The sequence below is a fragment of the Silene latifolia genome, chromosome 5 (genome assembly GCF_048544455.1).
Source record: "Silene latifolia isolate original U9 population chromosome 5, ASM4854445v1, whole genome shotgun sequence".
In the NCBI taxonomy this organism is placed as follows: Eukaryota; Viridiplantae; Streptophyta; class Magnoliopsida; order Caryophyllales; family Caryophyllaceae; genus Silene; species Silene latifolia.
In genome coordinates this window covers 49,464,441-49,477,029 of record NC_133530.1, presented here as the reverse complement: position 1 = coordinate 49,477,029, position 12,589 = coordinate 49,464,441, and positions in this window count along the sequence as shown.

Genomic DNA, 12,589 nt, shown 5'->3' with positions numbered 1-12,589 from the left:
AGCAGACCAACAATACAACAAATGCAACTACTGAGATACACAAGTGCACATGTCTGACCAGCTAAGGCTTAACACCAAATTAGCGTTAGATGCGGCGTGCCAATCAAGCACGAGCAAAACTACAGTACATGTATTTATTGTCAATTTGTTTAAAAACTTGTAATTTAAATCATAGATCCACAAAAATGAAGAAAAGTTTTCAAAAAATAATCGCACAAGTGACTTAATTTGAAGATTCCGAATCAGAACGGTATCCTTGTTGGCCAAGAACGACTCATTGCTGGCGAAGCAGGCGACGGGCCGACGACGAGGATTGGGCGAAGTGGAGAGAGAAAGGTAAGAAAATAGGAGGACAAAAACTAACGACAACGGTGGAGTTCGGTGGTGCGCCGGCGAGGTTCATATCGAAACTCCGGCAGGCGGCGGTGGTTGTATGATATTTGGTTATGTGAGATGTTTTGTGGAAGATTAGTGTGAAAATGGAACACACTGAGAATGAAGAATATGAGCGTGATTGATGAGGCAGTTGTTTGGTCCACACTTTTTAAGTTAGTTCCTAGGTTCGTACCGAACAATAGGTTCGCACGAGATCCTATTTCTATATATATATATATGTATATATATATATATATATATATATATATATATATATATATATATATATATATATATATATATATATATAGAGAGAGAGAGAGAGAGAGAGAGAGAGAGAGAGAGAGGGGCAAGATTCGGTGAGTCCACCTATATTTTTGAGTCTCATGAGTCCACTTATGTATCACACGTTGTACACAAGAATATCACGAGTTTGTATGAACGCCTTATAATCACTTATACTTTCAGACTTACACAAAAGAATACTTTCTCCATTCTAATTAATTATATACGTTTTTTTTTTTTTTTCTTGAAACAAACTGTCTACTTTCAAACTTAATTGGAATTCTTGAATCAAACTGGATTGAAAAACACGGTATCATGATTGTTCATCAGTGATTCGATTTCCAGCAATTTCTCCCTTCTTTGCATTAGTTAGGTTTGAATTTTTGTGGTTGTATTTTGTCCTAATTTCTGTTCTTGCTCAATTTTGTAAGAATTTCCATAATAAACCACCCCAGAATTTGTCCTCCATTGCTTGATTTGGGCTTCTATGTCCTTAGTTTTTGTTGTTGTGCAATGGGTTCGGAGAAAAAAGTTTAGTTGCTTGATCTGGGCTTCTATGTCCTTAGTCTTTCTTGTTTCAATAGTTGTTTGAGACTTCTTTTGAATTTCAATCTCTTAAGCTTTTGTCTTTTCAAATTTGAAATGGTATCTCTTCCTATTTTATTTAACAATTGCCTATTCTTTAAATACCGTCTCGCCACCGCGATTCCGATTTCCACATATGTGATACGCATAAATGTGTGGTTGTTGTGACCGTCAAAATCAAGGGAGTGAAGCACCGCCATGATTTTGGTTAAGCGGTTGCTGAATCATCTTGTACTGGTGGTTCGATCTGTAGTCGTGGTTGAGTGTTCTCGTTCTGGTGACATGGCTGAGTGTTCTCGTTCTTGTGAAATTACTGAGTCGTCTGCTGATGTTGCTGAATGTTCTCGTCCCAACAAAAGGGGCAAATTGGGGGAAGAAGTAAACTTGGTCATCAGCAATTCTTCCATATCAACATTCAACTGATACAATCAGCTTAAATATTTCTCCTAAGTGGGTCAGATTCTCTACTCATAACTAACCGGGTAATGGACAAACTTTATTTTCTTGCCCGCTGTATCGACTGGGTCCAAAGGAAGCCCAGTGCCAGCAGGCCCAACACTAGCAAGAGAGTCACGAAAAAGAAAGCCCACGTCAATGGGCTGAGTAGGAGTAGATGGTTCTGCAAGGCCCAAAGACATAGGTGCATCTAGGTCTTCCTCAGGTGCAGAAACCCTAAAAGCAGGTGAAACATGACGTCGGCTAGATTCGACATGAGACAGTGGCTGTGGTGGTGTATCCGGATCACGAAAAGAAGACCTAACCAAAGGATGCGTTTCAAGAAGCACTTCATGAGAGAGGTCCTCGTGAACCTCAAAACCAGGAGGAGGTTTGGAAATAGGCGCGTCTCCATCATCATCATCATCATCGGATGGTGATGATGAAAAAGAAAACACAGGAGAAGCTCCACCAGAGTCCAGATGAACAGAGTTGTCAGGTGAGGCAATGTTAATCTCAGAATTGAGATACTTCAAACGGGAAGGAAGACCCAAGATCTCAGGCGAATAAAAGCGGGAACCAGGTAGTCCATGCAACATCAACAAGCCATGGTTACTGATCTCGTCCATACGAGCACGGATGCGTCTTGCTCCTTCCACCTTGCCCGAAGGGCAGAAAGAAACACGATGACCTACTTCCCCACAAGTTTTGCAAAAGCGGGAAACCCCTTCATATGAGAACCCAATCCATTGATGCTGACGATCATTAAGAGCCAAGTAACATCCAGGGATAAGACGCTTGGATAAGTCAATCCAAACCTTAACTCGAACAAAATTCCTCGTCGGGATCAAGGTAGGAATGTTTTCTTCTTCACAGATATCTCCCACCCACATGGGAGAGAATGTAAGCAGCAACTGATGAGTGCATCAGGTGAAAAGGGAGGTGCAAAACCCTAATTCAAATCGGGACAACATAAAAGAGCATGTTATCCGGAAATGAAGTAGGTGGAGTTTGCCTGAAAACGAGCAAACTGCCATCAATATTGACAGTCTGCCGCTGCCTGAAATAGGAGTAATCTTCCGGCGAGGAGAAAGAAAACAAGTAGTAAGGTTCCATTGAACGGATGGATACAGAGCCGTTAAGCTTCCAATGGACTTCAATAACTTCAAAGATCCTGTCAATATCCAGGTAACGCTGATCAGTGAACTTTGCCAACAGAACCGTTTTGAAATCAAGGCCTGTGAAATCTATGCATAAGTGGGGAGGTAATTTGATACTAACACCAGCTCGACATGGAGCTGGCGTGGACGATGAAGCCATATTTATATATTTTTAGTATTATTGTATTGTGGTTTTATAGTAAGAGATATTTTTTTTATATATATATATATAGATAAGGAAGAAAGTAAGGATATTATTTGGGATGAAGATGAATGACAAACAGGCGTTTAAATAAGAGAGAAAGGGATGAAGTTAGGCGGGGATCCATGCAAGAAGAAGATTGTAGGATTGATACGCAGATTTTAGAGGAGGTTGCATGCCAGACAACTCAAAAACAGGTAGAGGAGTTAGGCAGCCGTAGAAGAAAGTGGGGGAGATAGTGGAGAGGAGGAGATAAGGTTAGGAGGCCATGGAAAGGAGGAAACCTTATGACTAAGGAAATTCTCTGAAGAGAGGAACTCTCTAGACCTAGAGAGAAAGATTTTTAAATCAATATACATGTAGCTTTTTAGTTAAATGTTTTTGACACCTGCTTTTTAACTAAAGTATAGTTACACTTTTCCTTTCTGTGGCATGGTTTTGGTTAAGAGTCCGGATGTCTTCTACAGAGCATGCCATCAGATGTGACTTTCGACCACACTACAGGAATTACCTTCCCGTGTGACCTGAATGACAACATTCCAGCTAGCTGGCCTTTTGCAAATCAATTGACATCATCGTCTTGAAGTAAAGGTATTCACTCGTTACCACTCTTACGCTTTTTCCCCTTTTTTTGTTAATTAACTCAACCATCAATCATTGACTATAGTTAACCGAATTGTTTGCATAGCAACAGTGAACATTCCTGCACTTCCCGCTGCCGCTTCTGGACAAAATGGTCAGCTTGATCCCTATCGCTTTTTAGTTCATACAAATGAACACCAGGATTTTCATCGGAGCCGCAATTACCCCTGTTTCTTCATCCTCTAACAACCAACCTATTTGATATCTCCATCCTTAGTTGGATTGATATGTGTATCTGGAGGGTGTAATACATGTATCCAACACCTTAACACCACCACCTTTTCCCCTGGTGTGAGTGTTTAGCTTCCTTACACACCAACGACTAACACCATATATATCGTCACCACCACCCGTCAAGCAATTTCACAACCTCCGCATCACTGTTACTCCCCACGACCACCTCTAACCTATCACACCCAAGCCCCACCAACTGTCAACCACAAACCCACGACAAACCACAACAACCTGACGCTCCACATACCCCTCACGCTTCACCCAGAGCTGTCGTCGAACGCGCGGGGAATATAGTAGGAAAAGAGCATAATACAGACATCGCCGGATAAGGTTGAACAACAATACAAACTACCTTTAACGACTACAGCCACAAAGCCCTACAAGCACTGTATCAGCCACCACACCGTCGTCGGCGCCGATGACTTAATTCAATTCCATATATTAACATCTCGAAATATGACTTTATTTTTAGGAGATCTCCAATTACAATTACAATTACAATTTTTCAAAAGGTAATCATCGTCGTCGTTGAAATGGAGCTTCGAATGGCCAAGGTAATTGAATCATCGTTGAAATTTGAAGAAGGGAAATCATCGTCGTCGTCGTGATGGTAACGGCAATCACCTAAACCACCCCAGATCTACGCGAGGTTCGTGGCCGACATAGCTCGCCGGAGAAGAGAATAGATGGATGAAACGTTGGTTTTACGCCAGTGATTCATGAAAAGAAAGTAATTAATATGAGTAGGAAGAGGAAAACAAAGACGAGTCGGGTCGCCGACGACGGAGTTGCTTCTAGTTGGACGGCATCGGAGCTGTGTCAAATTTGCCGGCGGGAGAAGTTGGTGAGTGTAAGTTGGGGAGAGATATAATGAGTGATTTGTGAGCTGTTTAAAGTCAGTTCGTAAGTTCCACGAGATCATATATATATATATATATATATATATATATATATATATATATATATATATATATATATATATATATATATATATATATATATATATATATATATATATATATATATATAGAGAGAGAGAGAGAGAGAGAGAGAGAGAGAGAGGCAGATCCTGAGTTTGCCACTTTTCGTGAGTTACCCCGTTTATATACCATTGGATCTAACAAGACCAAGGGGCCGAGATTAACCCACACAAAAATACACAAACTTAATTTTTCTTTCTCTCTTCCAGTTCATTCTTGTTCTACGTTACCCTTCTTACTATTTTTCCTCCCTTTCTTCATTCTTCCCCTCTTTTTTCCTATTTTCTTCCAATTTATGGCATAATCCAATCAAAGTTTCTCAAAACTTGAGTAATTCAAGTTGAAAACACAAAATTAATTCATTATCTTCATTCAATTTGATTAATACACGCATCAATCGTCAGTTTTTGCCCAAAATTTGCACAAACCCTAGCGCAAATTGACAAAACGAAGGTTAGTGTAGATTATGTAAGTGAATATATGTTATTTTGCGAGTTATTTCAATTGTTACTCCGTTAATATGCTTGTCTATCATACCGTTGGCATTTGATTGGTGATTTATTATCATAATCCTGAAAAATTGTTGGTAATATAACTTAGCACACCAATTGTATGTTATAATGTCTAGTTCAATATAGAAACTCGCTTATTGTAATGAAGAAACGTGGTTATTTAATAGTTATTCAAATGCGAAAACTCGTTATTGTAATGTAGAAACTCGATTATTGTAATGTAGGATGTCAGTTATTGTAATGTATAAACTCAGTTATGGTATGTAGAAACTCTGATATTTGTAGTTATTGTAATGTAGAAACTCGATTATTGTAATGAATAAAGTCAGTTATTCTATATGTGATTCAGTTATTCACTCATTAGTTGTTTAAACTCAATTACAGTTATTTTATAGTCTAGTTATTATAATATATTGACCGAGTCATTCTATATGATGTTCTGTTAAGTTATATTCTTCTTTTTGGTGATTTGCATATTGAATCAAGATAGACGCGGATAATTGACGTTCAATGGAAAAACTGATGTATATACTTGGTCATTTGTTGTTAGCTTTCATCTTGTTTAATTGAATAGCTCAATTATTGTAATGTAGAAACTCAGTTATTGTAATGTAGATAAAAGCTCAGCTATTGTAATGTAGAAACTCTGGTATTTGTAGTTATTCCAATGTAGAAACTCAGTTATTGTAATGTAAAACTCTGGTATTTGTAGTTATTGTAATGTAGAAACTCGGTTATTGTAATGAGTAAATTGTGTTATTGTATTAAGATGAAACTCAAATATATTCAAATATCTATCGTGTGTTTGTTTTCATCTTCTTTAATTGAATAACTAGTCATTTTCATTCAATCAATCATTGAGATTGGTTAATGCAATTGCAAAATCTGAAAAATAAAATAATCATATATAACAAGGCTAAAACAAATCACTTACTTTTATTATATAACTATTTTGTTTCCAACACATTACACTTAAATATCTCCAACAAATTATAGCTAAGCATCATTATCATTACATCTAAGCATTTCAAATAATACATCTAACAATAGTACATCACAAATATTACATATATTTATCTCCATTACAACGTCTAAAAATATTTCTTCCAACGAGAACCGTGTCTTGTCGTTGTGTTCACGTTTCTTCCACCGATATTTCTTCCCGACGAGAACCATGTCTTGCCTATTGATGTGAGCTGAACTAGCAGACAACAAAAGCTCACTGAAAGAAATAAAAACAAAAAGGGAGTAAGTTATAAATTACTATACAACTATAAGCAGATTATATAAGACCACAACAATAATTACAAATTTAAATAACTAAGTTAAAACAATACAATAATTGAGATGTAATATTACTATAACCAACTTAAACAGATTATATAAGAAGACGTCATCTTGCAACAACTCTAATTTGAAATAACTAATTTAAAACAATACAATAATTAAGTTTGAATAATACAATAATTCGGTTAAAGCAATACAATAACTGTTGTTAACAGATTAAAACAAAGAAAAAAGTAATCGCAAAATACAATAACTGAGTTTGTATAATACAATAACTCGGTCAAAGTAATACAATAATCAATGTTGTTACAGATTAACACGTTAAACAAAAGTAACAAATCAACGAAAATGAAACGGATATTAGACAAGAACGATAATGAAAACGCACAAATCAGATCTAGAAAAACAAAATTATTGCTTACCTATAGTGAAATTGAAGAAAAATACGAAGATGAAGCGAAAGCGACAAGGAAATCAATATGACGAAATCTCCTTAGATGATGACAAATTTGAACAAGGATGATGATGATTGAGGATGAAGATTGAGTTTGTAGCCTGCAATTTGAACGAATTTGATGATGAATGAATTTGACAAATTGGAACGATGTCGACGTTTTTTTTTTTTTTTGTGTGCTAGCTTTTTAGGTGGAGAAGGAGGAGAGAGAGAGAGAGAGTGATTTTTCTAATAATGAGGGAGATTGAGAGAAAAGTGAATATTTATAGGTTAAGCAAGATTAATCTCAGCCCTCCATCTTAGATAAGATCAATGGTCTAGATTTAGAGGGGTAACTCACCAAAAATGACCAACTCATATGATCCCATTTCTCTCTCTCTCTCTCTCTCTCTCTCTCTCTCTCTCTCTCTCTCTCTCTCTCTCTCTATATATATATATATATATATATATATATATATATATATATATATATATATATATATATATATATATATATATAGAGAGAGAGAGAGAGAGAGAAGGGGATTAACTAAGTCCACCTTATATATTTGAGTCCATAAGTCCTTCTAAGGGCCATTGGATCAAGGCAATGAAAGACTAGGATTTGATGTCAATATGTGGTTACAAATTAATCCCTCCACCTTTTCTCTAATTAACTCATCAATTAAATAAACCAACCTCACTAATCATTCATCGTCTCATTATCACAACTCCTTCTCCTCTCTCTACATCTCACTTTTCTCTCCTCTCTAAAAAAACCCAAAACCCAAATAAATCACCCACTCTTCTCATCTTCATTCACCACCACCCACCACCACCCCACCCGACACCAACTCACCACCCACCACCACCGCCGCCACCCCGGTATTTTTTTTTCGTTTTTTTTTTCCTTCCGTTTTGGTGTTAATTTTTATGTTTTGAGTTGTTTTTTCCATTCGTTTTTTTTGTTGTCTTTTATTTTATTTTAATTGTCTTTTATTTTGTTAGTTCTCGTTTATTTATTTATTTTCTCAAATCTCTTCTTGTTATACGTTTTTTTTAAGATTTCGGGTTTTAAATCTCATTTTTTTTGTGTGATACTTTTTTTTCATCTAAGATCTACTAAAATGTTTTTCATAAAATTTGTTGTTTTAATCTTAGCTATATAAAAATTCTTATAGTTTGTTGATTTTCATCTTATATTTCACATTTTTATATAAAAATGATATAAAATGACTAAAGTTACACAGTTATGAGCAAAATTTATACTGTTATGGACTAAAGTTATACTAAAATGGATTAAAGTTAAACAAAAATTGCCTAAAATTATACTATTACGGACTAAAGTTATACAAAAATCGACAAAAGTTATACAAAAATTGCCTAAAGTTATACAAATATGGACTGAAGTTATACAAATAAGGACTAAAGTTATACAAAAACTGACTAAAGTTATACAAATATGGACTAAAGTTATACAAATAAGGACTAAAGTTATACAAATATGGACTGAAGGTATACAAATAAGGACTAAAGTTATACAAATATGGACTAAAGTTATACAAATAAGGACTAAAGTTATACAAATATGGACTGAAGTTATACAAATAAGGACTAAAGTTATACAAAAACTGACTAAAGTTATAGGAATATGGACTAAAGTTATACAAATAAGGACTAAAGTTACACAAAAATGGACTAAAGTTATACAAAAATGGACTAAAGATATACAAATACATTAGGAATGTGTTGAACTTCTACTCAATGAATGTATAACTCTAGTAACGATATGAATAACTTCTACTCAACGAATGTATAACTCCAGTAGAAATGTGTGTAATTTCAATGACTTTAGTCAATTTTTTTATAATTTTAGTTAATTTTTGTATAACTTTAGCCCATTTTTGTATAACTTTACTCCTTATTTATATAACTTTAGCCCTTTTTTGTATAACTTTAGTCCATTTTTGTATAACTTTAGTCCATTTTCGATAAATTAATTGGAATTTATATAAGTACTTTTTGTATGAATTTAGTCCATATTTATATAACTTTAGTCCATATTTGTAAAACTTTAGTCCATTTTTGTATAACTTTAGTCCATTTTTGTATAACTTTAGTCAATTTTTGTATAACTCTAGTCCTTATTTGTATAACTTTAGTCCATATTTGTATACCTTTAGTCCATTTTTGTATAACTTTAGTCCTTCATATGTATAACTTTAGTCCATATTTGTATAACTTTAGTCCAAAATTGTGTAACTTTACTACAAAATCGCACAACTTTAGTCCAAAATCGTATAACTTTAGTCCAAAATCGTATAACTTTAGTCCAAATTAGTGCAACTTTAGTAGCAGATAGTATAACTTTAGTCCATATCGTATAACACAATATAACTTTAGTCATAATTAGTGCAACTTTCATCACAAGTAGTTTAGTCATGTAGTCCAAGTTCACGTAACTTTAATGTTTGAAGTGTATAACTTTAGTCGTAAGTAGTGTAACTTTAGTAGCAGATAGTATAACTTTAGTTATATTCACATATAGTTTTGAAAATTCAAAATAAAAAAAGTGATGAAAGTTGAGAAGAAGAAAACTAGATCTGAAAACTAATAACAAAAACAAAAAAGAAACGAAAAAAGAATCAAAAATAACTTTAGCTCATAATAACAAAAATCCGTTAATCTAACAAAAAAACCCGTACATTTAACAAAAATACAAAAAAATGAAATTTAAAATAGTATAACTTTAATGTTTAAAGTGTATAACTTTAGTCGTAAATAATACTCCCTCCTATTCACCATTTTCTTCCCTATTTCCTTATTCGGATTATTCGGGTTTTCTTCCCTATTTCCTTTTTTGGGTTGATTTGTCATTTGTGTAGTCCAAATTAAATTACATGTGGGGTAGTGTGTTTTGTGTGGTCCAAAATAACTTTCTTATTTCTTGTGCAAAAAGAAAAGGAGAAGAATATAGTGAATATGAGGAAAGTATAACTTTAATATTTTAAGTGTATAGCTTTTGTCGGAATCGATAACTTTTATAAACACCAAATAAATCTTGAAAATGAAAATCAAGAATTCTAAAACCAATATATATGAAAAAAATGAAAAAATTAAACAAATATAAAAATATAAAAAACAAGATCTAAAACAATAAAATACACTAAAATAAATAACAACATACTAAGTAATAACAACACCCAAAAAATAAATCAAAAAAATAAAAATAAAACTAACTAACAATAACAACCAACTAACAAAAACCCAAAGAAAAAACAAATAACAAAAAAAAAGGTAAATCTGAAAAACAAAAACAAAAACAACCAAATCACACAGGAAAACAAAACAAACAAAACAAACAAACAAGTAAATCTGAAAACAAGACAACAAAAACAAGGAAATTGAGGAGGGAGGCGGGCGGTGGAGAGGAGGTTGGTCGTGGAGAGGTCGGCAGGCGAGTGGTGGGGGGACAGTGCAGGCGCGGTGGGGGAGAGTAGGACGCCAGTTAGGCGGCGGTGGGGGAGAGTAGGGCGGCAGTGAGGAGTAGTGGGCTCGGGAGCAGGCGGTGGGCACAAGAGCTGGTGGTCTGGTGCGGGTGTTGATGGGTCGGGTGGTGACGGCGTGAAGGGGTGGTTCGTGGCAGGTGTGGCGGTTGTGGGGTGACGCGTGAATGGTCGGGGTGGTGTAGATCTGGCGATGGTGGAGGGAAGATGTGGGTGGTGACAGCGTGAATGTTGGTGGGTCGGGTGGTGACGGGTGGTGACGGCGTGAATGTTGCTGCTGATGTCGGTGTTGTTGTTGGTTGTCTTTGCTGGTTGATGTCGTTGTTGTTGTTGGTTGATGGAGGCCGACTGGTGTTGATGTCGTTGTTGTTGGTTTCAATTTGTTTTTTTTTTTTTTTGTTTAGAGAGGGTGGGAGGAAAATGAGAGAGAAAGAGTGAATGTGAGAAATGAGAGAGGATGAGTGAATGAGGAAGTGAGTTGGGATATTAGAATGGTGAAAGAGTTGTACAAGATTAGGAGGAGTTATACAGGATTAGGGAGGGAGATTAGGGAGGTTCATTTGTGACCCTCGAATGAGATGTAATCTCATCCCTCCATCCCTTCATCCTAAGGTCCTTATAAGGAAGGGACTCATAAGATGTAAGGCCCTAAGGTCCTTATAAGGAAGGGACTCATAAGATGTAAGGGACTTATGAGAACCTCTATCGCTCTCTCTCTCTCTCTCTCTCTCTCTCTCTCTCTCTCTCTCTCTCTCCCCAACAATCTCAACCTTCACTCCCCAACTACTCCGTACCTTTTACCTTCCCACACAATCTCAACCTTCACTCACCAACTACTTTCCCTGCACCTTCACTAATCATCACGCCTGAGTCCGTCGCATCTCCGCCGCCGACAGATCGAACTAATTACGCAAACCGCCGATCTCACTCACGTATGACTCACCAACTTATCGACGGATCTCAGTCCCCTCCTCCACTACAGCTACTACTTTTAGATCTGAGTTTTTGGTCCGGAACCACGATGGTCGTGCGGTGTTTCTCCACGGAATAGAGTCACGGCGGCGTCATGATGGAGGGACGAAGAAAAAGGTAAGAAAAAGAAAATAAATTTCGAATTTGTTTGGGTGTAGTCGGAGGTGGTTGTCCGACTTTTGGTGGTTTCCGGTGGGTCGGATAACCTAATAGTGACATTTAAAGTGTTTATTGTGGTGTATGGTGGTCATAGTTGATGTCGTCGGCTCTGTCTAGGCTGCCTGGTGATGTCCCCGCCACAGTCTGAGGTGGTGTATGGTGGTTATGTCACCGGCAGATAGCAGTGACGGGACTTGGTTGTGCAATTAGTTCAGGTGTGTTGGTGGTGGCGGCGACAGTGGATGTGTTTGGTGGTGGTGGGGGGTGACTATGGTGGTGGTGATGGTTGTGGCAGTGTTGGTGGTGGTGGCGCGGTGGATAAACAAAATACCGTTCTAGATACACCTCGTATAACTACTACATACACCTCGCATAACTACTAGATACGTATCCAGTAGTAATACCATGTGTATCTAGTAGTAATACCATGTGTATGCGTGCCCTCATTTTTAAAAAGGCAACCGTTGTATATCCGCTTGTATGTATAATACAATTATATGATATTCGTACGACATTTTTTTTTGTTACTTAAAATGCACAGCATAGAGGAAGCAATTTTCATTATAGAACGATCTTCAATTGATTATAATTTTACATATTCAATAATTTTTAAGTTACTAGATACACTATTTTAAGTTAATAAATACAATCGTTAGCCGACATTTATCTTGGAAGCTAGATACACCCCTTTACATTGCTAGATAAATACATCTACCTTACTAGATACACATCTTTCACAAGGTAGATACACTCTTTTACCTTCCTAGATACACTCTTTCACCTTATTAGATACTCTTTCACCTTATTAGATACTCATTTACC